The sequence below is a fragment of the Centropristis striata genome, chromosome 6, assembly GCF_030273125.1.
Source record: "Centropristis striata isolate RG_2023a ecotype Rhode Island chromosome 6, C.striata_1.0, whole genome shotgun sequence".
Lineage (NCBI taxonomy): Eukaryota > Metazoa > Chordata > Actinopteri > Perciformes > Serranidae > Centropristis > Centropristis striata.
Window position 1 is genome coordinate 20,742,972 of NC_081522.1, and position 25,618 is coordinate 20,768,589.

At 41.4% G+C, this 25,618-nt stretch overlaps 1 protein-coding gene across 3 annotated transcripts in view; it reads left to right on the top strand.

The window, feature by feature from the left end:
• The window catches only part of srgap1a (SLIT-ROBO Rho GTPase activating protein 1a), a 96,328-nt gene that overhangs the window by 771 nt on the left and 69,939 nt on the right, over positions 1–25,618 (top strand). The window lies entirely within an intron of this gene.

Genomic DNA, 25,618 nt, shown 5'->3' on the forward strand with positions numbered 1-25,618 from the left:
GAACCAGAACATCCATACAACTTTGATTTCTGTACATTTACTCAAAGGCCTGGTGCAATTTAGTGGCATCTTTTATTAGCATTGCAAGAGTATGGACCTAATTAGCAAAATAAAAAGATTGGTAATTGAGTTCAAGAGTGGCTTTTAGGCTTTTGTTTGGCAGTTTTGCATGTGAAAGCCAATGAAAGTGACCAGCAGATTGGCCCCAAAGCAGAGATCACTATTATTCACAAATAGCCTATCAAGTAATCTGTTATGTTTCAGGTTGTACGTCCAATCAGGTTCCAGTGTTTATCTGCTGAGGCACATTTTACTACCACTTCTTGGTCTGGTGCATTTTATTATGTTGTCGTGTTTAACAACCTGTTACTATCAGAGCCGGTGTGAGACTTTGTAGTTAGTTCCCACAGAATTACAGCATGATAATGCAACTGAAGACAGGAAGAGCACATGTCCAGACAGCACACCTGTATTCAGATTCAGTTTGTTGCTCAGGGGCACTCCAGAAGAGCAGGTTTGCTTGTACTCTTCTATGCCCTCTCTTCCCTGCTGAATGTCATAAGCCTCACTTCCCCAGCATAAAGCTGCTATGTGCCCTGATTTAGGTGGGTGATTTAGAGGTGTGCAAGACGGCGTAATGATGCCACCCTAACTTATCTTGTCCCCTCTGTCTCCTTCAAGCCCCCCCATGCATGCAGAGCAGAGTTAGTTTATTCCCAGACAGACCCGCACAGGAAAAGAGGCAGTTGCTGCTCCAGGGTAACCATGGGGATTTGGCCCCCAGCCAACCAGCTCTGTTCTTTAGCGTTGTTAGCATGCTGAAATACCACCTATTCACGTCCCTGTGCACAACCTTAAATCCAGAGAAAGGGGGAAGGTTAGCAGGGGTCGCGGGGGTAGAAAAGAGAAGGAGACCAGTGCTGCTTGAGGAATTACAAGATTGTATGTGGTTGAGCATAAGCTCTCATTTGCAAGGAATGTTCAGCACCCTTTCTTCTCCCTGTGAGGATGACTAAGGTTTTTCAGCGTATGATAGACGATGATCCACAGTCATAGGGGAAGCTGAACAAGAGATGACGATGCCTCCCATTTGTCATGCAGAGCCCAGCGGGGTAATAGTAGCAACCTGATGCTGCTGAGAAAAGCTGTTGCTATATAGGACAACTGGAGCCTCACTAAATCACTGTTGGGGTGTTTTGTTTTGTTGGAGATGCAGAATTTAATTCTGGGGGTAATGCACCGAGGCTTGTTATGCTTTGTAAATATTCCTCTTAGGATATTTTTTTATCCTCATAGGTAGTGCCTAACTATTTGCATAATGTACTGTACTTGTTCTTTTTGCATTGCAAATAGCTTGCAGGTATTCACTTTTGAGAGTTGCTTTATTTTCATTCAAATTAATTTTTGGGGTTGTATGAGGACCATCTTTTATGAAGAGCCCAGCCGATACCAATACCTATTTTAGAGGCGTAAAAATAAAATAAATGCTATATGACACCAAGCATAATTGAATACATCGACGTACAAGGGTTTCACATCGGCGCATATTGGAAAACAGAGACGCCAAAACAGATAGGTATCAATATGTCTATAACAGGTAGATATGGTCCAATAATATGACTCTTACTCTTTGTATTTCTTTTATCATTGACAAAATCTCTCTCTCTTTTTGTCCTTATACCAACTCAACTCACTTTGGTTAACCAAGGAGAGACATTATGTTGCATATCATTTCACATCTCTACAGAGTGTAAAGGTTTATGTTTGTTGTGAAGCATAACAGTCTTTAGTAGGTCAGATGACTCCTGTAAATGCAGACCCTGTTTGTTCTGGAGAAATAGCTGCCGGGCTTGTTAGGGTATGATAAGTTAGCAGTGGAAGAAAATGCATTCAGTCAACATTAAGTATTCTGTGTCAGAGCAGCTCCTGATTTTGCAGCTGTAAAGTGTTTTATGAGTTAAGAGTTTGCAGTGATAATGAGTGGGATCGCATCTGCAGTGTAGCTGTGATAGCCAGAGGCAGATTCTGGTGAGCAGACATTGATTACTCAAGAAGTAGAACAACAAGCAGCCCAAAAAACAGCCGGAGCTCATGTTTGATCTCTTGGCCTGCATCCTTCTCTGTCTCAGTTTGAAAATTTATTTTTAATTCTCAGAATACTTAGACAAATATCTAGCGGACATTTTTGGATAATCTTACGCAACCACTTTGATCTATAGTGTGGAAACCTTTTGTCCTGATTTTGACACTTTGGTCGTCTGCCATCATCCAGTTTATGCAGCAGTTGTGCAGATTTACACCAACACTTAACGAGAAGGATAGTTTCTATGACAATACATATTCAGGATTTTTCAAAGCCATAGCAGAAACAGTGTGTAGAGTTGCATTGTTTTGCAAGGCAGTAGATGAGCTGTATTTAATGTAGTTTTCTATGATGACTGACTGACTGAAAGCCTTGCTACGGTGACACTACTGTTCTCAGGCCCGACTTGTCATTCCGCTGACATTCACGTCTTAAGTACCTAAGTACAGCCTTTTTTTTTTTACCCTCCCACAGATGAAATGAAATGGATGTCATTTTGGCAATTGAAGGAAATTATCCTTTTATTGAAAAAGCTATGCAGCATGGGGATTTAATTTTTGCTAATTGCTAAAATCAGCATCTACATCAAGACTCAGTCTGTTTGGGAAAAACAAAAACATTAAGAAGATTGGGTTAAGACAGTGGAATTTGTTTGTGCTTTATGGCGCACATCGGTTGCAGTCAATTTAAGTCATTTAAAGCAGACTAAGGGAAGGTTGTGGGAACATTGGTATTCTCTGTGAGCCTCTGATTCTGTGGACTGGTGAATATCAGGGGGGCATAGCAGCACTGCCGTGTTTTCTCTTGGGCAAAGTGTTTGTTTGATGTCAGGCTGTGGCTTGCTGTTTGTGGCCCCGGGGGTCGTGACTCTGATGGCAGGACCCCTTGAGCCTCTGTCAGGGGTCCTCACGGATCATCATAAAGGCTGCCCCTTTTGACCTGCCTTCACTGCTGTTTGAAATCAGAGCCCAGCCCCTCTGCATACTCAAAGAGAGTGGGCTGCCCATGTTTATGTGCAGAGGGATTAAAGACGGGAAAATGCTCTGAGGTGGCAAGGTCTTGGTTATCTTTCAAATTAATAGGATTTGTCCTGTGGTTAAAAGTCATTAGTTTATTTACATTGGTAATAGTGGGAGTTACCGTGGCCCAATTGCGTGGAAGAGAATGAGCACGTATGTGTTGATCACTGTCCATTACACAATCCAGATGTGACACATATGTGACATCTGGATCATGCAGTCAAAACTGTAATTTTGCTTTAAATCAGTCTTTCATGGGTTTTTTTTATTGAAATAGATCCAATAAAGACTTCAGCATGTGAAGATGTGGAAAGCGTGGTTCTCTTTATTTAGAAAGGTTCTTCAGGCTCATCATGCTGGAAAAAAAACTGTACTAGATTATAAACTGTGAATGCTTTGGAGTACTTAAGCAAACAGTCTCTTCAGGGAAATAAATACAAACCATCACTTGCAGAGTGCTTTCACAGAAAACGTCGCCTTGATTTTCTTTTTCTGTCATTCACAGCAACATTACAGTCAGTATTTATACAACAAATCACAGCAGCTAACAGAATGCTTTTAGTAAAGGTAAATATCTTGATGTTCACCAGGGGTATGTATCTTTTGTGTGTTTTTTTCATGTTTTTTGCTTTGTTGTATTAGTATTGATTATTCTACCAAATATTTTGCAAATAAACTGAGTACTTTTGCCGATGAGGTTATGCTTTTGGCTTAGTTTGTTTCTGTTTGTCAGCAAAATTATGGAAAAAAATACTGGACCATTTTTTTTCTTAGTTTAAAAGTGAAGTATGGGTTAAGGAAGAACCCATTATTTGCTTTGAAACAACAGTTTCCTTTTTGTGGTTTGGAATATGCTCAATTTTTAATATTACATATTTATAACAATCTTTCATTTTTCTCATTCATTTAAACCAAAAATGGTTTAATATAATAAATCAATCAATCCTGTGGTCATATTTGTTTGCTGTCTCCTTGTGTCTTACAGCAGACAAAACTGTAAAATTAATAGTTAGAGGTAAGAAACTGGACGCAGTCATTTATCTGATGACTAACTTGCTATTAATTAGTTCTATCCATTCACTAATAGGTCGATGAACTAATGCTTAATCGTATTAACCAAGTCCACCTTTATGAACAGATACACTTTGACAATACAATGATTCGAAAAAACAGCTCGTAGCTGTCAGACTCTGCTGTCCTTCTGTTACCTTTAGCCTCTTGACTGGTAAATATTGTCAGTTATGAGTTTGGGAGCTTGAGCAGATGAAGCAGGCTGTCACTAAAACCTGACCTTTGGTGACGGTTACATTTTGTCCCATTAACACCATGCTGGAGCCTCGTGATGAAGTGCCTCTCTTTGCATGCAAAGCCCTTCAGAAATCTGTTGGTGACGCTGAATGATCTCTTCCAATTTCTGTCACTGAACCGATATTTGAAACAGAAGTTCGGTTGTAGCTCCTCCACAGTGGACACTGGTGGTGGATCCGCGATGCTGCGTCTTAATTTGTCAGAGGTGACGATGGAGGTTAGAGGTTGAAAGACTAATGGAATCCTAACGCCTCACAACCTCACACATCCATCCACACACTTACCATCTGTCTTTACTGCCCCTCCTTTTATAACTGTGTGTGTGTCTGTAGTGCGTTTCCACCCGGTGGTATGGTATGGGGTGTGGCACTGGTAGTGTGTTTGTGCATGAGCGTGCATTTGCATGGGTGGGTGAATGGTTATTGACAGCACCATCTGTGGCCACTCACCCTTTTTGCAGTTTTAATAAACTCTGCTGAGCACACACAAGGCTTCACTTTCCCTGCTGTGCTTTTCATTGTAGCCATGAAGGCCACCAAGACATTACTGCACCCCCCCACTCCTGACCCCTCACCCCACAAGGAAAAAAATCCAAACTGACCCCCGCCCATGCCCCTGCATCCCTAAACCAAACAAAAAGGCTGCAATCTAAGTGGTACTGTTGCAGATGAAGACCAAACAAGAAGCCCAGTGTATTGTCATTGTCTCCAGTACTTAATTCAATTTCTTCCCAAAAAAGGATCAAATCAAACCTACTGTAGCATGACGCAGACTGAGGCTTTTCTACCTGCGAAGGAATCATGCAGAAACTGAAAACTCTTCTATTGACTAAGTTTCTGCACATTCCATATTCTACTGCTTGCCCCCCTCCTCTCTGTTGGTGGTGCTGGGACATAGAGAAGAATCCCTGCGTGGGACTGGAGTGCCCGGTAATGAGCTGGATGAGATTCAGTGTGTAGCTGTACTGCATTAGCTAATAGGAGGTACAGGGTGTTAATGGAATTGGACCATGCTTGGAGAAAGTAGAACAGAGGAATTAAGACTGAAGGGAAAAAAAGTGAAATTAACGAGAGGGTTAAAGGGGGATTTGGAGAGATTTTTGGCAACTTTCTGGACAACTTTAATTCCTTTTAACCACTGCTGGAGCCCAGCAGATGGACAGACAGGAAGGCAGACAGACACAGTTTGACCATCAGGCCATGCTGCTGTCTGCCACCCAGTAGGGCTGGATTAAGGGGGAAGGAGATTGGGGGATGGGATGGAACAGGACAGTATGAGGTCAGTGCAGGAATAAGTGAAGGCGGAGGTCGTAAGCTCCGACTTGGTTGACTTGCTTTAATCTGCGTCTGAGTGCGTTCAGCCCATTCATCTGCCGAACGTAAGCCGTTTATGCGTTTAGCGGTGGCGAAAGCTTTTTAAGATGAGTGCAAACATGCTATAAGTGAAGTCTCTCGCTAGTTCTTATTTCCTGCGTTCACTTAAACAATGTAACATCTGCCACTTTGGCCCCCTCTATTCTGTGTCAAAGCTTTCACTGACCACCACAATCTGTTCACAAGATGTAGCTTTGTGTTTGGCTCAGGTATCCCAGTGTCATCAACCCTCTGTGAACCGAAGCTGAGTTTAATACCCTCCCAAGTCCTCCATCCACTCCCACTGTCAAAGCTTCACCATGCTCAAGATGTTGCCTCAACCCTGTACAGGACTATCCTGGTTACATTTACTTTGGATTTATGGAGAGGCAAGAACCTTTCTTCTTGAACTCTCAATAAGCCATCGTGCTTTGTAATGATGTAAACTAGTGAGTCATTAAGTCATCAAATCAACTAGTGATGTGCACAGAGAGGAGTGTCATAAGTGGATGTCACACTACTTTTTCTTTCCACTCCACTAATTTGATTATGATTCACATAAGGCACTTCTTTGATTATTGCAACAGGCATCTTAACACTTTAATCAGGTTACCCTACTCACATTAACGTTGTAATTGTAGTGTGTGCAACTAGATTATCAACTGGCTTGTGTCGATCTGAGACCACAACATAAAATGCATGCAGAGCTTTGAATTTGGAAAAACAGTGCTATAGCTACATGGATAGCAGTGTTGGAAAAATGTACCTTGTGTTTTTGAGAAACAGCTACACGACTCAACAATTTTAAACAAAACGAGACATTCAAGGGGAACTGCAGTTTATAGCTGGTCGCTGTGTTTCCAGATTTAATCCTTAGTATAAGTATAGTATGATCATAACTAAGAAAACTAAACCCACGTTGTAATAAACTTTAATGCCCCTCTAGAGCTTTTACCCTTTGCTCCACCTCGTTGCGAGACAAGGTTTTGTGTAATGTTTTGACTTCATTAGAGCAGTGAGACATAAACAATCCCAAACCCAAAGTGATAAGAAATGCCTTGTGTAAAAATGAAAAGATTTGCAGTCTCTTACTAACAACTAAAGTGCTGTATTCATCTTATCTGATACGGGGCCTTCACTTGTGCCGCTCTCTACATTCGACTGCCTTCAGCTGGCAGACTTCCCAGCTTCCCTGAAATAATTCAATTCAAAACAATCAAATGTTTGGCAGGAATGACAACTAAGCAGCTTTTATTGTGCTGACAAGTCAAGCCTTGTCTGTGTTCATCAAATGGCTGGTCATATTTCCTGCACCTGACAAAAGACGAGCAAAATTACATTGGTAACTTGTTGTGTTGTAGAGGAAAAAATGCATTCTTATATCATTCTCACTTTATGCTTAAGTTAATATACAGGGAATGCATGTAGATATTTGCAGACATGAGTATTTTTCAGTCAATGATTTTTTTTCTACATGAATAACCCAATTTGGAACCAAACTTATGACCCTCAGTCAGATCAAATCAGTCCCTAATATCAACAGTTTTTACAGTACAAACCTTAAGTCTATACCCCCAACAAGCTGCTTTCAAATATTAAACTACCACATTTTTTTGCAAATTGCATAAAACTTTTAAATGCCACAGTAAAGCTGCGTTGTTTTTTTGATACCTTAATGAGCACTTGCATACAAAAAAGCCTCAAAGATTCCTTCGAGTCTGATAAACAAGAGGCATACATTGTCATTTACATGAAGTGTAAAGTTTCACATGTTACTCCAAAAACAATTCCTCCCTCCGCTCTCGGTCGTAAACTCTGTTTCCCATCCAGCCATAACACTGATGAACAGAAGTTTAATTTACTGATCACGCGACTCCTCCAGGTCCCCTCCCCCGGTTTCCTTTATACTACCTTGACCCCATGACCTGAGGGAAGGCATTCTTTGAGCTGGCTGCCCTCCTAATCAATAGCCAGAGACCACCCCTTGAGGCACGGCTGCCATGTTGGGCCGCTGTCCTGAGGAGAAGTTTTTTTTTTTCAGTTCAGCTTTTATTTCGAACATGTGCGAGTAACACAACAAAGTAAACACAAAAACAAATACATCCAATGAGAATAATCCCCCCAAAAAAAATAGCAATAGGCAAAACAAAAGCTGTAATGTGAACGCAACATGTCTGAAAAGGAGTAGGATGAAGCATATGCTTATTTAAACCTACCCCTTCTCCACTACTCAATAAACACTTTTTTATTTATTTATTTATTTATTTATTTTTCCCTAAACATACATATTTAAATAATACACATTTACAAAAAAAAACATTTTTTGAAAATAAATAGATTACATAAACAAATACATGAATAATTTATCATTTATGAAAACACCCGGGTGTTAAAGCCCTTCTTCCTTTTGTTTGAGGGGGGAAATAGTGTTATAAAAAAGAAGCGGTCAATGAAATGTCAACTAAAGGCCTCATCTCCTTTGTGTCTCAAAGCAAGATTGATTATAGCTTAAAGTCAAGAAGCCACCCCTGTCTTTTATTTTAAACATATAATGCAGTCTCCATGCTGCGGACATCCCAAAATGTCTACACGGTTTCATGCGGTGTCTTCTCCCTCTGCCTCTGGTTCTCTCAATGAACTCGGTCTGTTTTTAGTAGTGCTGAGATGAGTTGTAAAGAGTTTCCCATGGTCTCAGCACTTAGGTTATCAGCCTCACAATAAGGCTTCATTGTGGCTTGCAGCAGCAGGAGGAGGCCCAAGCGGAGTGTGCAGCCGCGGCTGGTGTCGTAGTGGCCCCGGGCAGGTCTTGTGAGCTGTGGCCTGAACTCTCCTCCACCCTCCCCCGAGATGGAAACTGGAGCCATAGCTGTGGTTCCAGCCACGGATATGTGGGGTGATGGAAATTATATAAAAAAAAAACAAAACGGATAAAGATCTCTCAGCCATGTTCCTCCACTGCTCATTGTGTTCCACTGCCAGTGGTCACACATGCAGAAAGTCTGTCTTCCTTTGGCTGCGTTACGTCCCTTCTCACTCACTCTCCGCTTCAAAGACTTTCTTCATGGCTAAGAGCTCATATTAAACATTAAAATAAACTAAAGATGAGTGATGAAGATGGTGTTATATATTTTTAGTTTTTTAAACATTTATGAAGCTTTTACATTCCATGAAAACTCTCCAAGCTGCTAAGCAACATTGGTCAGCTGTGTCTATAAATATCACAATAATTTTATTGTCATGAGACCTCATGTCATGTGGATATTATGCAATAGATGCAACAGCTTTCTCTGGATCTTCTTGTTGCATGTGGTTTACAGTCAGATGAAAGAAAGGAATCCGACTGAGTCATCAACTATTCCTAGCACACTTACACATTCACACACACAGCAGACTAATTCATAGTAGAAGTTGATAAGTAAAAGACTACTGAAATGCAGGTTACATGGTATTCAGTTTCTCTGAATTGGGTCCTTTGTCCTCTCACTGACCCACTGCTGGCGGCTCTCTGTCCAGGACAACTTGACCCTCTGGTCACCAAACCACTGACCTCTGCTCCTTGACCTGAATCCTCGGGCCACAGCTCTGCCAACTCTGTTCAATTAGATGGGCGTGCTTGTAGTTCTGACAGAAGGGATTGTGGATTCCCGTTGGCCCTTCAAATGAAAAATGAATGCATTTTCAGTCCCATATTTTTCTGTTAGAGATTGATACTCCTCCATAGTAACTTGTAAAGTAATCAGTAACTGGAAAACCTGTTCCTGGAAATGATTGCTCTTTTTAAAACAAATAGTTTCAGGAAATATGGAGCCATAGCAAGTTAACTCTAAACAAGAAGTATTCCTGTTTGTGTTTCCACCACATCCTCAGAACTGTGAACTTTAGACAAATTAGTCTGATAACATGTTAAAAATGCTGCCCTTTGTGTTTATTGTGGTGCAACTCGGTTTGCATGAGTGTAGAGAACGGATGTTTGAGTTGGTCCCCGTGATGAAACAATCAGCAAATTATAGTTTGTTTCTTTTTCTTCACTGGCTTGCTCTCTAGATAGTCTTGTTCGCAAATAAACTGTTTTTCTCTCCACACAAGTCTGCAAGCTGACAACATAACTTTTTTTTTTTTAAGTCAAGAATCATTACAAGTATGTTCCTTGTTTTAGATACCAGTGGCACACAGAACACATTTAGTTGCTGCTTACTCAGCTCTAAAATTTGGTAAAGTTCTTAAAAGGTTTGAATGATTCCTTAAGGGTTTTTTCCTTTAGCATAACAAAGCCATTTAAAGCCTCTGGTACCACATTTACATCTACTTATTGTTTTAATGATGTCTGTCCACATGAGAAAAACCTGTGAAGGAACCGGCCTGGTAAAGCACGGTGGCGCCGCATCTACTCTTAGAAATCTTTGTCATGTCATTTCTTTTTGCTGGTTTTAGGTTAAGATGAAGTGAAGCACATTGCACTCTGCAAGAAGTCCCCGCAGACTCCTGATGGCCCATTTTATTATAGTTTAATAAGAGTGGCATGAGCTGCAAAGCAAAGTTAGTTTTTTGGATCACACTGGTCTGGAAATAGAACGAGCATGACACTGTCCTGGTCTGCTCCTTCTCTCATAACCCTAAGTAGAGCAAAGTCTATCTGACACACATGGTCACGAAGAAAATAGTACAGAGGACACTTTTTATCTCCTTAATTATAGATTGTGATCTGCTCTTGGAGCAGGATGGCAGAAATTGCTGAAGCACCATTATAGCAGGGGGAATAGGATTGTTTAGAACAATTAAAAAATGACAGTGTGTGTGCACTTGTGTCAATGTGTGTGTGTGTGTGTGTGTGTGTGTGTGTGTGTGTGTGTGTGTGTGTGTGCGCGTGTGCGCATACACTTGCTCAGTCAGCTGCCCAGCACGGACATGGGCATGCCTCATATATCTTACTTTTTAATCAGGCAGTGTGGAGGAAGCTACCATCTCCCCTGGGGTCCCGTGATTTGTCCTGGTTAATGGCGTGTCACAGGGGTGTGATGCATGGCAACCTGGCTGGGTGTGTGGCACATGCATGACTGGACTGTGGTCTCTCTCACACACACTCACACACACACACACACACACACACACACACACACACACACACTCACGACAGTGTGGCCTCTATCTCGCGGCTCTGTGGGGGACAGAAAAGAGAAAGCCCCAGTCTTGCTCACTATAGTGTGGAGAAACAATGAGCAGTGAAAGCTGATCTGTCTGTTCTTTTCTTCCTCCATGCTCTTTGTCCCTCGCTCTCGCACTCTGAGCAGCTGCCCTTAGGTCGATCACATTCTCTGGCCGCGCTCGGCTCAGATCTCATGTGTTAAAGCATTGGGTGGATCTGTGTGCCGTTGGCCCCAGCAGGCAAACCTGGCATCCGATTTCACCTGTCCGTTTGTGTTCACACATAGGGAGGATTGCAAAAGCTTTTAATGACATATTCTGACTGACATTTTTCGAGTGGAAGACACGTCATCTCAGTTCCTGAGAGCCAGACTGAGAGCCTGCTCTCAGAGTCAGTCACTAGTACTTAGAAAAGTGGGAGAGGATTGGCAGATAAAGCCTCCCCGAGGGTAGGTCGGAGAAGATAACAGCACCTAACTCTGTCGCTTCCTCCATATTGGCTTCCACTATAATTATCTGGAAATGAGGTCTTTGTGAAACCTTCCCATTCTCTCTATGTGTGTGTATGTGTGTTAGCCTGTCTTGGCCTCTGGTGCCCTGTGAGCAAAAGGGCTGTGGCGGGGTGACATTGTGGACTTCCTCATTCCCCACGACTTGGATTTCACCGTAGATGCTTTGTGAGAAATCAATCCCTGCTGGTTGTGACTGGGACTGTGACAAGGGGACTGATTGGGCCCGAGGCTGCAGTGCGGGACACAGTGAGGGCGCTCAGTCTGAAACCTGAGCGAGTGGAAAGATCAGGGTGTTATTTGAACTACAGATTTTTCAGCAATGCTAGGCACAAAGAAATTATCTATAAATTATTAAACTAAACGTATTGTGCGTTTAACGGCCAGTTATTCTGTGATTTTTATTATGTTGTTATTTACTCCGACCTGGGAAACAAAAAGCAGTTTTAAAAACATGACAATGATGTGATATTAAAACAAAAGAAAAGCAAAGCTCCACGTGAAGTTGGAAAAAAAAGTGTTTCAGTATCAGATTTGTTCATTCATCCATTCAATTTTGGCACCTATTTGTATTTGTCAAGCTTTACATACATACATTAGCTTTACATTAAGTAAGACTGAAAGCCTACAGCACTTGGGGTAAAACTAACTTCAGTATGCAAACATGCTCACGTTGGCAATGTAAATATGCTTAACAATCTTTACCATCTTAGCTTAGCATTACAGCATGCTAATATTAGCTAATTGGAATGAAAGTACAGCTGACACTGATGGGAAAGCCCTTTTGTGTCTGCAGGTTTTTGGTCTTAAAAATTAAAGCTTTGATGAAAGCTCTGATGAAAGTGTTATCCAAGAGGTGTTGAGGCAACATACAGTACAGGCCAAAAGTTTGGACACACCTTCTCATTCAATGCGTTTCCTTTATTTTCATGACTATTGACATTGTAAATTCATCAAAACTATTAATGAACACATGTGGAATTATGTACTCAACAAAAAAGTGTGAAATAACTGAAAACATGTCTTATATTCTAGTAAGCAAAGGGTGGCTACATTGAGGAATCTAAAATACAAAACATGTTTTCAGTTATTTCACACTTTTTTTGTTAAGTACATAATTCCACATGTGTTCATTCATAGTTTTGATGCCTTCAATGAGAATCTACAATGTAAATAGTCATGAAAATAAAGAAAAACGCATTGAATGAGAAGGTGTGTCCAAACTTTTGGCCTGTACTGTATATGTTTGCACAAAGCAATCCATCAAATGGATGCACACATATTTTACAGGGTCTTGTTGCCATCCACAGAGCCCCATGCTAGCAGTTTCAGTGGCAAAAAAAATGTAACCTTCACTTCATCAAATGTTTGTACAACTAAGAGTTTTTCTTGAAACTCTAGTTCTGATGCTTGTGTGTTTGAGGGTGCAGTCTTCAATCTGACATAATTATCCTGCCTACTTGTGCTACCCTTCCTTTGTCAGGTGAGAATCTCTAAGTTTGATCTTAAGGTTTGAGAAGAGAAATGCGGAGCAAATTTTTATCCGTGCCTCAGTACAAACCACCAAACTCGACTGCACTGCAGTGAGCTGTCTCGATCAAGGCAGCCTCATTATTATGCCCTTGCAGTGCGGCTTTGGCCTTACAGATGTTGTTGCATCAGACTGAGAGCAAAAAAAAATTCAAATCCTCTGGTAGAGCATTAAATTCCCTCTTTCTTTTAAAGTTTGCTTTGAGCTGTCAGTTTGGTTAGTTGCAGCTCAAGAAACATGGGGTTCTACTTAAAATTTTGTTCGATTCCGGGAACGTTTGAAACTTGCATGATAATAAAATGATAATGATTGTAGGCTTTAGATGGTCCCTCTTTCTGGGGCTCTGATGATTCATTCACAGCCCTTAAACAGCCATTAAAAATGCACATGTGCATATTTGGCTGAAACTCTGGAAGTGTATCATATCAGCATAATTGTATCTCTTTGATTTTAAATTATGCTTTTGCTTTGAAGTTTGGCTCTTGGCAAAATTTCTGCGGCGGTTTCCTCTAGCTGCAGGAAACGACCCTTAAAAAGTGTTGGTGGAAATCAGCTTGCTTTTTGTTTTTTATTGACAACATCCACTTGCTTTAATATAATGCCTTTAAATATAATAAACAGAATGTCTGTTCATTTTTTTGTAATCCAGTGGTATGTATCCATAATATCATTATTCACATCAGTTAATCAGATTTGGCTTTGTGCATGAGTAGATTTGTCGCCAGGGGAGTCCTTTCCTCTTGTGTGTGTGAAATGATTCTTAAACCCGAGCTCTTAGGCAAAAAGCCCCCACCACTATCCTCCACCTGCCCTTAATTCTCTACCCTCAATCTTCAATCCCAGCTTTAGCTCACCCATCCATGCACTTCATTACTCCAGCCCCCAACCTGCCCCTCTTAGTCTCAACCCCGCTGCCCTCAATCCCCAGTACTGTGACCAGCCACACTGAAGGTCAGAGTCCAACTGATGCTCTTCCTCTGATATTCAGACTTAAGTTGAGGTGTCAACCAACCAGATAATTTTGTGTGAAGGTCATACAGTATATAAGTCTCTTTTGTATGTGATCAGGTCTGGTTTAGTTTGAATGGAGCAGCTGGTCAGGTCTCAACACTTCACCACATGTTTTGAAATCAAAACATTTTCTCTGCAGACATATGAAGATGGTTTGCTACATAAAATGCAGTAAATATCATTGTGCCAATTGGAGATGAACAAGGACACGCCAGATTGTTCCTCACTGGGCTTGTGGTTTTACTTTGACAGTAAAGAAGAATCTGTAAACTAAGAACTGTATTCATAAAACTGTTCCAACTCTCCAACTGCTTTCACACCAAATCAGGCATTGCGGTCATTAGTGCAGAGCTGTGTGACAGTGTGGAAATGTCATCTAAGTGGCCCATTTGTGCAATGAAGTCTCCATTGTGTTTCCCATAGTGCTCGCATTTTACCATGCACAAAATATATAAAATATATAACCACTGTGTTTCGGTCATTCATGCTATTAGCATTTGCTAGCCATGCTGATTGTAGATGGTTAGCTAGATTGGCGACCACAATGTGACGTCAGGTTGCGTTTCTTGTTGATTCTGTTTCAAATCATTTTTTTTCCAACATCCCGTGCGTTCCACAGCGCCAATGCCTAAACATACTACCAACATTCAAATACATGGGAGGACTCGCATTTTCACCCCTGTGCCTGATTTGGTGTGAATGCAGCCTTAGCCCACAGTTGTCAAGATTTTTTAAATCTGGTTGGAAATCTCTTAAACTTAAACAGACCAAACTAATTTATCACAGGGCAAATATTATAATGCAATCCCAGTGTGTGGTATCTTTCCCCCCTTTGAATCAAACAGAAGTACAGTGTCGTAGCTAAACCCAGAAGTGAGGGAGACGGCTAAATAGAGAAAGCAGACTTCATCTGACTCAGTTGGCTCCAGTTCTCCAATCCTCCTCTTGGGACAGCAGCTGTCCAGATACGTCAGGTGTGTGATCTCCCTTCACTCTAATCCCCATGTCCCGTCGAGGTGAAGTCATCTACCGTGCACAGAGATGACCACATAACTCGCGACTTAGGTCACCTCACTGGGAACCAATGTGGAAAAATAGTTCAGTTTAGTACTTTAGTTAGTTAAGCTTAATTGTTTTCTGCAGATGTTGACTATGGCATTTATAAACATCTCTAAAACAGGAGAAGCTAACTGAGCTCTGTGAACATTGGCAGGCAGACAGACTCTAACCTTGAGGCACTGTTGAGATTTAATGAAGCACATTTTGACACATTTATTAATGATCTCAGTGTACTATGGCTGATATTAGAGTTTGCTTCATTATAACCACAATAGCAACATTTATCCTCACTCAGACATCTCAAACACTGAGATGAAGACTGTATATTTTAGTGCAGTTGAAAGAAGACTCTTATATCACTCCATCCTTCCTGCCAGAAAGATCGGACTCCACATTCCCCAAAGTGAATATGTTTACATGAGGCTGAAGCCGTCTCCAAGAGTGGATTATTTCAGCTGTCACAACTCTGAGCACCAGGTGGGAAAGGATGAACTGGTTTTCCTCAAAGGAGTTTGGGGAAAGTTTCTGCTTCTTGTGCAGTATTTTCAGCCAATGCACACTATAGAAAAGTTTAGAATAGGAGGATAATTCGTATAACTCCACTCCACTGCTGCAGAACTTGCAAATCCTTTTTCCCCATAATTTTTTTACTCAGAAAAATAGAAAAGATGACAGATTGGTAAATACAGAAGACATCAGAACGATGCACACACACTGCTCATCACTAAACAAACATTAATACAGCCTATTAACACTCACAGGGGCTACTACACAAGGATGCTGTGTGCTGCTTAGAGTCTTAATTTAAAGGCATTACCCCACTAATCAATACTGCCTGTGTGTGTGTGGACACAGTGGGGTTTGTAAAAGTATTTTTAGAGAAGACTGAATGGAAGTGTGTGTCTGTGTGTGGAGTGTACATGAAGTGTGCATGATAGAACAAACTTTCAGCTGTGCTTTGTCTCAGCCAGCTACTCCTTTGCAGATAAGACGTTTTATCCATCTTTTTTTTTTTACCTTGAAAGTTGCCCTGTCTCTTTAAACTTGTCCCATGAAGATCTGAATAGGAGACTGGAGCTGATTAAAAGTTTTGAAAGTCTCTGTTGGGATCCATCTTTGTGTATGTTTTTTTCCAGAGGCACTTTGTCAGAAAATGTATAGCTTAAATTGAATGCAGGGACTTAAAAAATAAGTTAGTTTAGTTTGAAATGAGAGATAACAAAGATGAGAAAAAGAAGGACAAGAAAGTCTACTAAAGCAACTCTCAGATTTACAGATCAGCTAAAAGAAAGCAATGTATGGAAGCTTTTGTGTACAATCGAGAAAGGACCCCATTGTTTGTTGTGGAGTGAACATAGACGTGTGCAGTCCTGCTTACTTTCTATTGAACTACTTTCCCACCAATGAAACCTTTTGTACAAACTAAACTAAAAAAGGTCTCTGCATGATGTTTCGGTCTATTTGACTTGTCTTTATCGTTAGTGCAAAGGTTGTAACGGTTTGTGCACCAACAAAAAAGTGCCTTTGTGTTTCTCTTTCCTGAACCAACACTAGTTTATTTTAGTCAGTTTATTTAAAATGTACATGTAAAAATCACCTCATGCTGTGTTCACCTGACAAGCAACAAAACAACTTGTTGCAAGTAATTTTCAATGGAAGCGAGTGACCTAAAGATACAAACTGATGCCTGACACTGTGGTAGTGTGATGGCCATAAAATAATAGATGGTGGAAGAAGAGAAGAATTCCATGATCGGCAGCCAAGGCTGTGGCTCAGTTGGTAGAGTTGGTTGGCCCCTAACCGAAGGGTTGGTGGTTCGATCCCTGACCGTCGCAGCCTACATGTCGAAGTATCCTTGAGCAAGATACTGAACCCCAAATTGCTCCCGATGCTGTGTTCAATGAATGAATTCCCAATGGTGGCAGGTGGGACCATTGAGTGTGTGTGAAAGGGTGAATGTGCGCAGTCTGTAGTGTAAAGCGATTTGAGTGGTCGCAAAGCGACTAGCAAAGCGCTATATAAGTGCAGGTCCATTTACCAATGACAGGTTTATCCCGGTTGGTCAGACTATCCATTCCATGACATTTCCTTTTTATAAGATACAATACCTAATTATACCTATCATGCAGTCTCCACAACAAACTCAGTTCCACTTGTCTGAGAATTTACTAGAGCATGCAGCTTTCACAACACTTATTTAACTAATAACCGTCCTTGTGCCATTCCTGCCTCCTCTCTTTTTCTTGCTCCCTCTTTTTCCCCAGCACATGCAGCACATGTCCCTGCCTCTGGAATTACAGGCCTGATCTTGAATAGTAGGGTTGTTCCTCCTTGGTCCCTCCAGCTCCTCCGCTGGCTTAACCCTATCAAAGTCCCAAAAACCACACATCCTGCGAGGTGCTGTTTTTGTGGTGCGACGAGGGGAGGGGCGCAGCGAGGGGTGGTCAGGAACACTAAGGGAAACACATGAGCGAAGGAAGATGTTTTTCTTTGTTGTTTAGTGGATACAGAACAAATCATGAAGGAATGGCGGATGTTTCCCATGTGGGGTTTTGCTCTGATTCCAGGGCGTTTGATTGCCCCTCTGATGTTGGCCTTAATGCACTCTGCTGTGCAAGTTTGCGGTTGGCCATCACTCTTTCCCTCTCTGGTACTGGCTGTCCTGAATGTGTCATCAATCACTGACCCAGCCACAGAAAGAAATGAGTAGAAATCAAACAACTTATCATTGGAGATAAATCTTTTGCTACCGGGAAAAATAACCACCAACACAATGATTTACTTTTCATCCATCATACATAGACGTTTTGACCTTTTGGACGAAATAAACTCCATATGTTAACATTTTGTTGTCAGGAAGTTATAGTTATATATAATTAAAGCAGTGGTAGAGCTGTGGACTTATTCAGATGTGTCTTTTTTTTATTAGCCAGTCTAGCCACATGGGACTAGGGATAGCAGTGTTTGTTGGCCCCTCAGCCTGTTGGTCCACCACTTTGGTCCAGACTAAAATAACTCAAAGCATTCTGAGGGGATTACCATGCAATTTAGTACAGCTATCCATGGTGTCCAAAGGGTGAATCCGACCTTAACGCCTTAAGGCAGCCTCAGACTTTTAATCTAGTTCCAACATTAGGTCAGAGGTTATCCAAGGAAATTTCTCAAATCCTAAGGTCGGGTTATCACACAATTTGGTATGGACGGTTGTGGTTCCAAAACAATGTAATGGTGATTACCATTACCTTTTTTCCTCTAGCACAACCAGAATGTTGACTTATTATTGCTGCCACTCAAGTCAGGTTGTCTTTAATGCCTAAAGATGACAGATATTTAAGGGAGACTAGCCTTGAACCATTTGGAAATTGTTTTCATCTAAAAGACCCTCATCTTAGACAGTACTAATGTAGGCTGTGACTTCAGGCCAAACCTTGATTAAAGCTCAAACCACGAGGAGCTTGCATGTTACTTCATTGCTGACTTGTGCTGTTTGTGTTTCTGTTTGTGTTCCTTAAGCCCAGGTTTGAACTTGCTCCTACATTAACATATTTTTGAAGTTCACAGCCTCCTTTCATCAACTGATCTTTTCTTGGAGTCATTAAGCTAATCACGGGCCAGTCTTTTTGCTAGTAGTTGTTTTCATGAAGCTGAAAGATGAAATATTTGAGCATGAGACGGAGAATGTAAAAAATAGCCCCCAGGTATGTCCCCCCCTTTCTCTGCTGTGGTGATATGTAGAATTAATTTAAGAGAGCTGTCCAGTAATGTGACTTTTCTGAAGAGTCTGAGGGGGCACATCAAGGAAGGTGTTTATGGAGATGAAGTGTGCAATAAGAGAGACTAGGGGGGACTTACATAGAGATCTCTGTGAGACTGGGACTAGTTTCTCAAAGCTCCTGAGCAAGCAGATTGTTCTAACCTGGATGTTAGCAAGCACTCAACAACAATACTGCAGCTTCTAGTCTCTTGCGTGTCACCATCATCATCATCTTTTAGATGGACCTGCTGCAGGCAGTCTGCAGTCTCAGGCAGGACATTGAACTTGTAACTGAAGGAAGCTCCTTCAGTTTGAATGATAGGATGCAGTTTTCTCTAGGTCAAAGGTCAAAGAGAGTTAAATTCACATACCCAACTCTTACACACACAACTCTGCTGTAATTCAGTAATTGTTGTCCAGTGTATGGCAACACAAAGGAAAGTTTGTCACATCAAATTAAGAGACTTTGTGGTTATATGTTGGCTGGGTGGTCCAGGTCTGTCAGTGACACCTCAGCTGTAGCTGTGTACAGTCATCTGTTCTCCCCCCCATACTTTCCCTTGGCCCAACGGTGCCACAGTGTCCCGACTGTGGGAACACGTAGTCAACCCAAGCTTGCAGCGGCTCCAGCTGGCTCGGGGCCATGGATCCTGGTGTCCCTGCCCAACCCTGGTGTCTCCACGTTGCTGTGTGGGAAGACAGACAAAAGAACAGGCCTTTTTTAAAATAGAGGTGTACATACTGTGAAGGAGGGCAGATGTACAAACACGTCGAGGGAATAGACAGCTGGACAGAGACAGACGGACAGATGACATAAGGAAGGCAGCTATGTAGATCATATGGATAGAGACAGGCAGATGGATGGACAATGGAGGCAGGTAGGCAGAGAGGCTGACAGCTTGAAGACAAACATTCATACAACCAGGCATGAGCATCAACCTATCCACATTTGGTTTAAATCACAATGTTGGGCTCAGCATTCTCAACATGACTGTCAGTCATTAACCGCAACAGCAGAGAAACTGACTTACAGAGAGAGCTGCAATGATTATATCAACCTGTCGATTAAGACCAAAATAATCACCAATTATTTTCATAATCAATTCAACCTTAACCCTTTATCAGGCGAAGAACCGTATTTGGTAACTTCAGTGGATATCCAAAATGGTAATATTTTGAGAAAAATGTTGCAAATTTACTAGATTAAAGTGGCAAATCTACAAAAAAATGTCGCAGATTAAAGAGATTTAAAGTGGCAAATCTGCGCGAAAAAAGTCACAGTTTTACGAGAAAAAAGTGGGGGGGGGGAAGCAATTTTTTTCTCGTAGATTTGCCATTTTAATCTCGTAAACTTTTTTCTCAAAATATTACCCCCCTCTACACATTCCACAGTCCACATTCTGGCTGTAAGTAATATCCTCCAATAAACTCTAGGGTTCAAATTTGGAATTTAAAGTATTTCAATGAGTTCCCTATTAAGGGTTAAAGAAATACGACAATTTATTGCTTTTCTGTGTTTAATATGTGTTGCGCCAACAAAACAAAACATTTAAATACCATTTTTATAGACCAAATGATTAAATGAGGAAGCAATTGGCAGATTAATCAATAATGAACATAATCGTTAGTTGCAGCCCTACTTACAGACATAAATGAGCAGCAGAATTGGAGGGCAGACCTTGGCAGCTCTAAGTGCCATCAGACAAACCTGACCTGAGACCAAACTGTCCAGTGTGCAGTGGAGGGAGACGGGTGGAGAGAAGAGGTCAGAAGATACACGGGAGAGTCGGAAACTGAGGGCAGGGAGCTTGTTGGTGACGAAGCTGTCAAATGGATTAATCTGCCCCACTGGAAACGTCTCAGAGATCTGGTCTGCATACCTGCAATGTAACATACTCAACCCCCCGCACAGGTGCACACACTCCCCCCTCTACCTATTGTGTATGTGTGTGTGTTGAGAGTATATGCAGGTGTGTGGGTGAGGAGCCACATTGTGTGACTACTCATTTAGATCTCTCTCTGTTTCTCTCCTTCCCGCCTCCTTGGGGCCCACGAGAAGGGAATATATCCACGGTCTCTTAGAAACGACCCCACCTTCAACTGCTTATCACCGCAGGCCACAAAACTGCTCTACCATTCTTTAGGTTCATCTTTCAGAGTTGGTATTATTCAAGTCTCTGCCAGTGTGCTTCAGTTTTCCATTTGTTTACTGTGAAGGGAAGCAAATATTGCTATAGATGAAAGCCTGTGTGCCTCCGTTCCAGATGTTTCTCGTGTGACACCCTCTTTAAAGGCATTCATCTCTTCAGCTGTCCGACCGCAGAATTTTCATAGTATTGTTACCCCAAACAAACATCCCAACTGTAAGAGCTGTAGGCTTGCCCAGCCAAGTCTTTAGCCTGAGGTTAGCTTTGTTGAGAATGAGAGGCTGACTGGCTGAGTTGACATACGAGCTTTATCCCCTTTATCTTCCCAATCACTAATATCCCCAAACAAAAGCACAAAGCCAAGCTAGATACAAGGCAAGGTGTCATTTTTCATTTGGAAAAATAGAAAAAAGTCAGCACATTCAAGGTGTAAACACTGCATATCTATTCAGTGTAGTTGTTTACTTTACTGTATGGGCTGCCCTTTTAATTAAAACAAGAGGGCTTTTGCCTGGACTGTTTTTCAGTGTACAGATTATCTACATCTCTTCTCACTGGTCCCTTTAGGGCAGCAGGCAGAGCAGCTGGGCATGGTCTAGAGATGAATGAGAAAAGTGGGTGAGGTCTGGCCAAGAGACTGAAAGAGATCAATGTACTTCTCACAGATTCTCTGTTCTCTGATGCTGAGCCACACAGATGTAACCACTTCCCGTCATCCTGAGCATTACTCCTCCATCTTCAGTGCGTCAATCATTTTGTCCTTCATTCTGTTTGGAATATTCTAGAGAAAATCTTTCTTGGAGTATCAAAATCTCTGAGAGAGTTTGTAGCCTGCTTCTTTGCAGAGGACAGCAGCTGTGGTTTGCTTTGATTTGCAGCAGTTACAAAAGGATTCCACTGGTGACCCCGAGTTACAGCAAAGATGCACAAAAAAAGGCAAATAGTCCATAGAAAACTTTTCAAACGGCTTCTGTTGTATAAGGTCCTTGTTACACAAGTATTCAAAAAAGGCAAAATTTCGCTGCAAAGGGAATGGATTCATTGTGTGGGCAAAGTACATTTGTACAAATTTTGGATGTTAAATTCAACTTTTGTGACCTTTTGACATGCAAATTTGTGCCATTTTTCAAAAGCCTGCCATTGTGACACTGAAGTCTGAGGGAACAGAGAGCTGGGGAGTCCAAAATGAAGGAAGCTGTATTTGTTTAGAGATGTTTTGATACTTGATTTTGGCATGACTCTTGGTCAGCATTGCAATCCATTCCTTCTGTGAATCCAAACCAACTGGAGTTTCTGAACTTTGGGGAGGAGCAAGCTACACACTTTTTTTTGACCAGCCATCTAAGCCTAGAGGTAGCATTTTTTTAAGACCGTAAATTAGGGCTGGGTATTGTTAAGGACCATTCGAATCGATTCGATTTCGATTCATTAGGTCACAATTCGATTCGATTTCGATTCGATATTGATTTAAATGCTTACAATTACAAACAATCAAACAGAGTACCTGTTGATCATTTTAAAATCATTATTTATTTTCATGCCCATATGAACAGCCATTGTATAATTCATAGCATTGTTGAGCAATAACACATCTGAAAATAAAGCATTGGCACAATAATACTGAAAACGGACTACAAAAGTAAAAGAAAAAAAAATGACAGTACTGTATTAACATTCAAGTAAAGTGCATGTAAACTTAAATTATATTTATTTTCTTTTGGCAATTGTGATATAACTCGCATAACGTTTTTGAACAATTTGAACCATTTGTATAAGCTGGCAAAGCAGGGTTCCCTACTTAGCGACTTTTTGCCAAATTTAGCGAGTATTTTTCAAGAAAGCAACTGGAAACAAATCCAGTGACTCCTTCTTACTCTTCCTTAACGGAGGCCGGCTCGTTAAGAAGAGCAGCCGTTGGCGGCAGTTAGCTACAGTTAGCTCTGTAGCAGTACAGTGTGTATGTGCTGCTGCTGCAGGAGGTGTTCACTTAGCGATCTCTGTTTGTTTACAACAAGCACCAGACACTCTGTGTACAGTTAATTCACAATCAAATTGTTTATGATCTCCGGAGACTCTGTTTATAATTAGCCATGCTGCTTTCAGCTGCTGACGTTGTGCACAGTTAGACTACAAAAGTGCACAGCGCCCCCACTGGCCAGGAGGTTGAATTGATTCAGAGGATTTAATGAATTGATATTGAATTGGGGAAAAAATATATTGCAATGCATTGATGAATTGATATTTTTACCCACCCCTACCATAAATGCATATAATGCATGCATTTATCGACATTTTAACTGCCAAAGCACACATCCAATCCACACAAATCTCAGCCAGTCCATCTGACGGACCAAACACGCATCAGACTGGTGTCCAGATCAAACAGACTGTCATGTTAACCAGCAGCTGAACAAATAAATCTGCCTCTAAAGAGTGCTTACTTCTCCCAGCATTCAGCTCCTCGCTCTATTTTGTTTGGATCAAAATGATGGTCCTCACAGGCCACCGTAATGTCAGCAGTGATTGATCTCTCTCCTGCTCGCTGCAGGCCCCTCGTATGTGGGGCTGTTGCCTTAGCAACGTTGGCTTTTTGGCTCATATGCCATTTGGCAGAGCTCAATGTAATTGGCAGAGATTATAACATTTGAGTTTATTGTAATTACGCATTTAAATATTACCTCGGAGAATGGAACTGACATCAATTTAAGTGTTTATTTTGCTCAGTCAGAATCATCCAGTCTAACATCTGTTTTTTGATTGCCTGGGTGTATTGTGTTTGAACAGTAAGCGTAGTTAGCCACCATGGCTGAGCTGTTTCTGAATCAGACTATAAAAACCAGAGCGCAGGAAGGAACCTGAGCTCTTTGGGTCTGCCGCCCACAATGCTCCGGGGCCCAAGAGAAAACACAAGAACTCCAATCACCGCCACTACTGCATTTCCTGTGTGTGTGTGTGTGTGTGTGTGTGTGTGTGTGTGTGTGTGTGTGTGTGTGTGTGTGTGTGTGTGTGTGTGTGTGTGTGTGTGTGTGTGTGTGTGTGTGTGTGTGTGTGTGTGTGTGTGTGTGTGTGTGTGTGTGTGTGTGTGTGTGTGTGTGTGTGTGAATTGTTTTGAGGAGTAGTGCTTACATGTGTCTATGTGAGAGGAAATCATAATTTATGAGAGTTAATAGCAGCTCATAGTCTTCCTACAGAATCCTCAGCCGTATAGATGTGCCCAACAAACAAAGCTTCTACTGCAGATAAGCTGCTGTAAAATGCACCTCTTGTAAGTCACTTCACATGAGTAGCACCACACTCCCATTGGATCATAAAATATCCCAAAGGACATTGGTTCAGCTCACAGTGTTTGAAAGAAGCAGAGGATTATGGGCCAGGCTCTTTTCCACTCTGATTTAACAGTCTTTCTCTGGATCACAGTAGCCTACAGTCCATTGGAGCTCGCTCTGTGGTTTTGGAAGCTACTAACATGTCAGTCAGATGTTGTAATGGGAACCACATTGCTAGTTCTGTAATATTTTTAGATAAAATGCTTTAGTAAAGCTGGCAGTATGCTGTGTGTAGTTTGGCTGTGCTTTATGTGATAGGAGAGGATCTATTCAGCCTTGTTGGCAAGTCGGTATTACTTCAGAAAAGACCTGGCTTTTCCTCAAGTTGTAACTGTGTCACAGCTTTATTTCATCCAAAAAATTGTGTCTGTCACCTTTTCAGTGCTTTATCTGTTTTATCACAGATAGAGCAGGCATGACAATATTGGTAAATAGCCAGTGATTTAATCTCTGTAGTGATGTAATCTCGGATAGAAACCACACAGAAACCAGTGACACATACCAGCAGTCATGCCCAGATGTAAGGCAGAGGGGGTGGAAGGGTCCAATAATGTCTCACATACCAAGCACATGATGCATTTGTTACTGGTCCCACCAACGTCAGGAAGTCATTACACTTGTCCTCCTAAACAAGAACACCATGTGATTTCTATAGCCCTGGTCACTGCACAGTGTTTTTGAGAAGTGTATTGTGTGTGACTCTCTGCATCGTCACTTATTGGGCGTAATGAGTCATGATGTCAAATGCGGAAAGGTCTCTCATCTGCGAGATGCTTGAGGAGCAAGCATGGTATTGGTCAAATGACTAGTAGTCAAAGCCGGATCAACACTAGTGCTGGTGAGCTCATAGATATAAAGAGAAGTGGAATCATCTTGGAAGCGAAGGCCCTGTTTAAAGTTGGACTTCCGCACTGTGGGACCCAGAGATGAATTAGTTCTCCGCTAATATGAATGGGGATGAAATAATTTAATCATGCTGCTCTTCTAGACTGTTCTGATTCTGATATGTAGTCTCTTTTCCAATGCAAGTATATAGAAAAAAGTCGTTTTAGGCCCCATGGTGTCACGTGACCGATCCCAAAGTTTTAATTCCACGGTTTGGACACTATGTCAAATTGGCTTCAAAGCTTGGCACTCTGCTTTGGGGCTTGAGTGAGCTACAAATACACTGTTAACTTACAGGCCACCATTGGCTGAGATTTCTGATTCAATGTTGGTTTTTGAATTTCCATAATGGTTAAATATTTCCATTTTAATAACTGAAGAATGTTGTTTTTTTTCCCTTTTTTCTACAGTACCATTATGCTTGGGTTGCACCTCAATTATTATTGTCACAAAGCCTCATAAATGAAATGCTAATACATGACTAAACAAAGG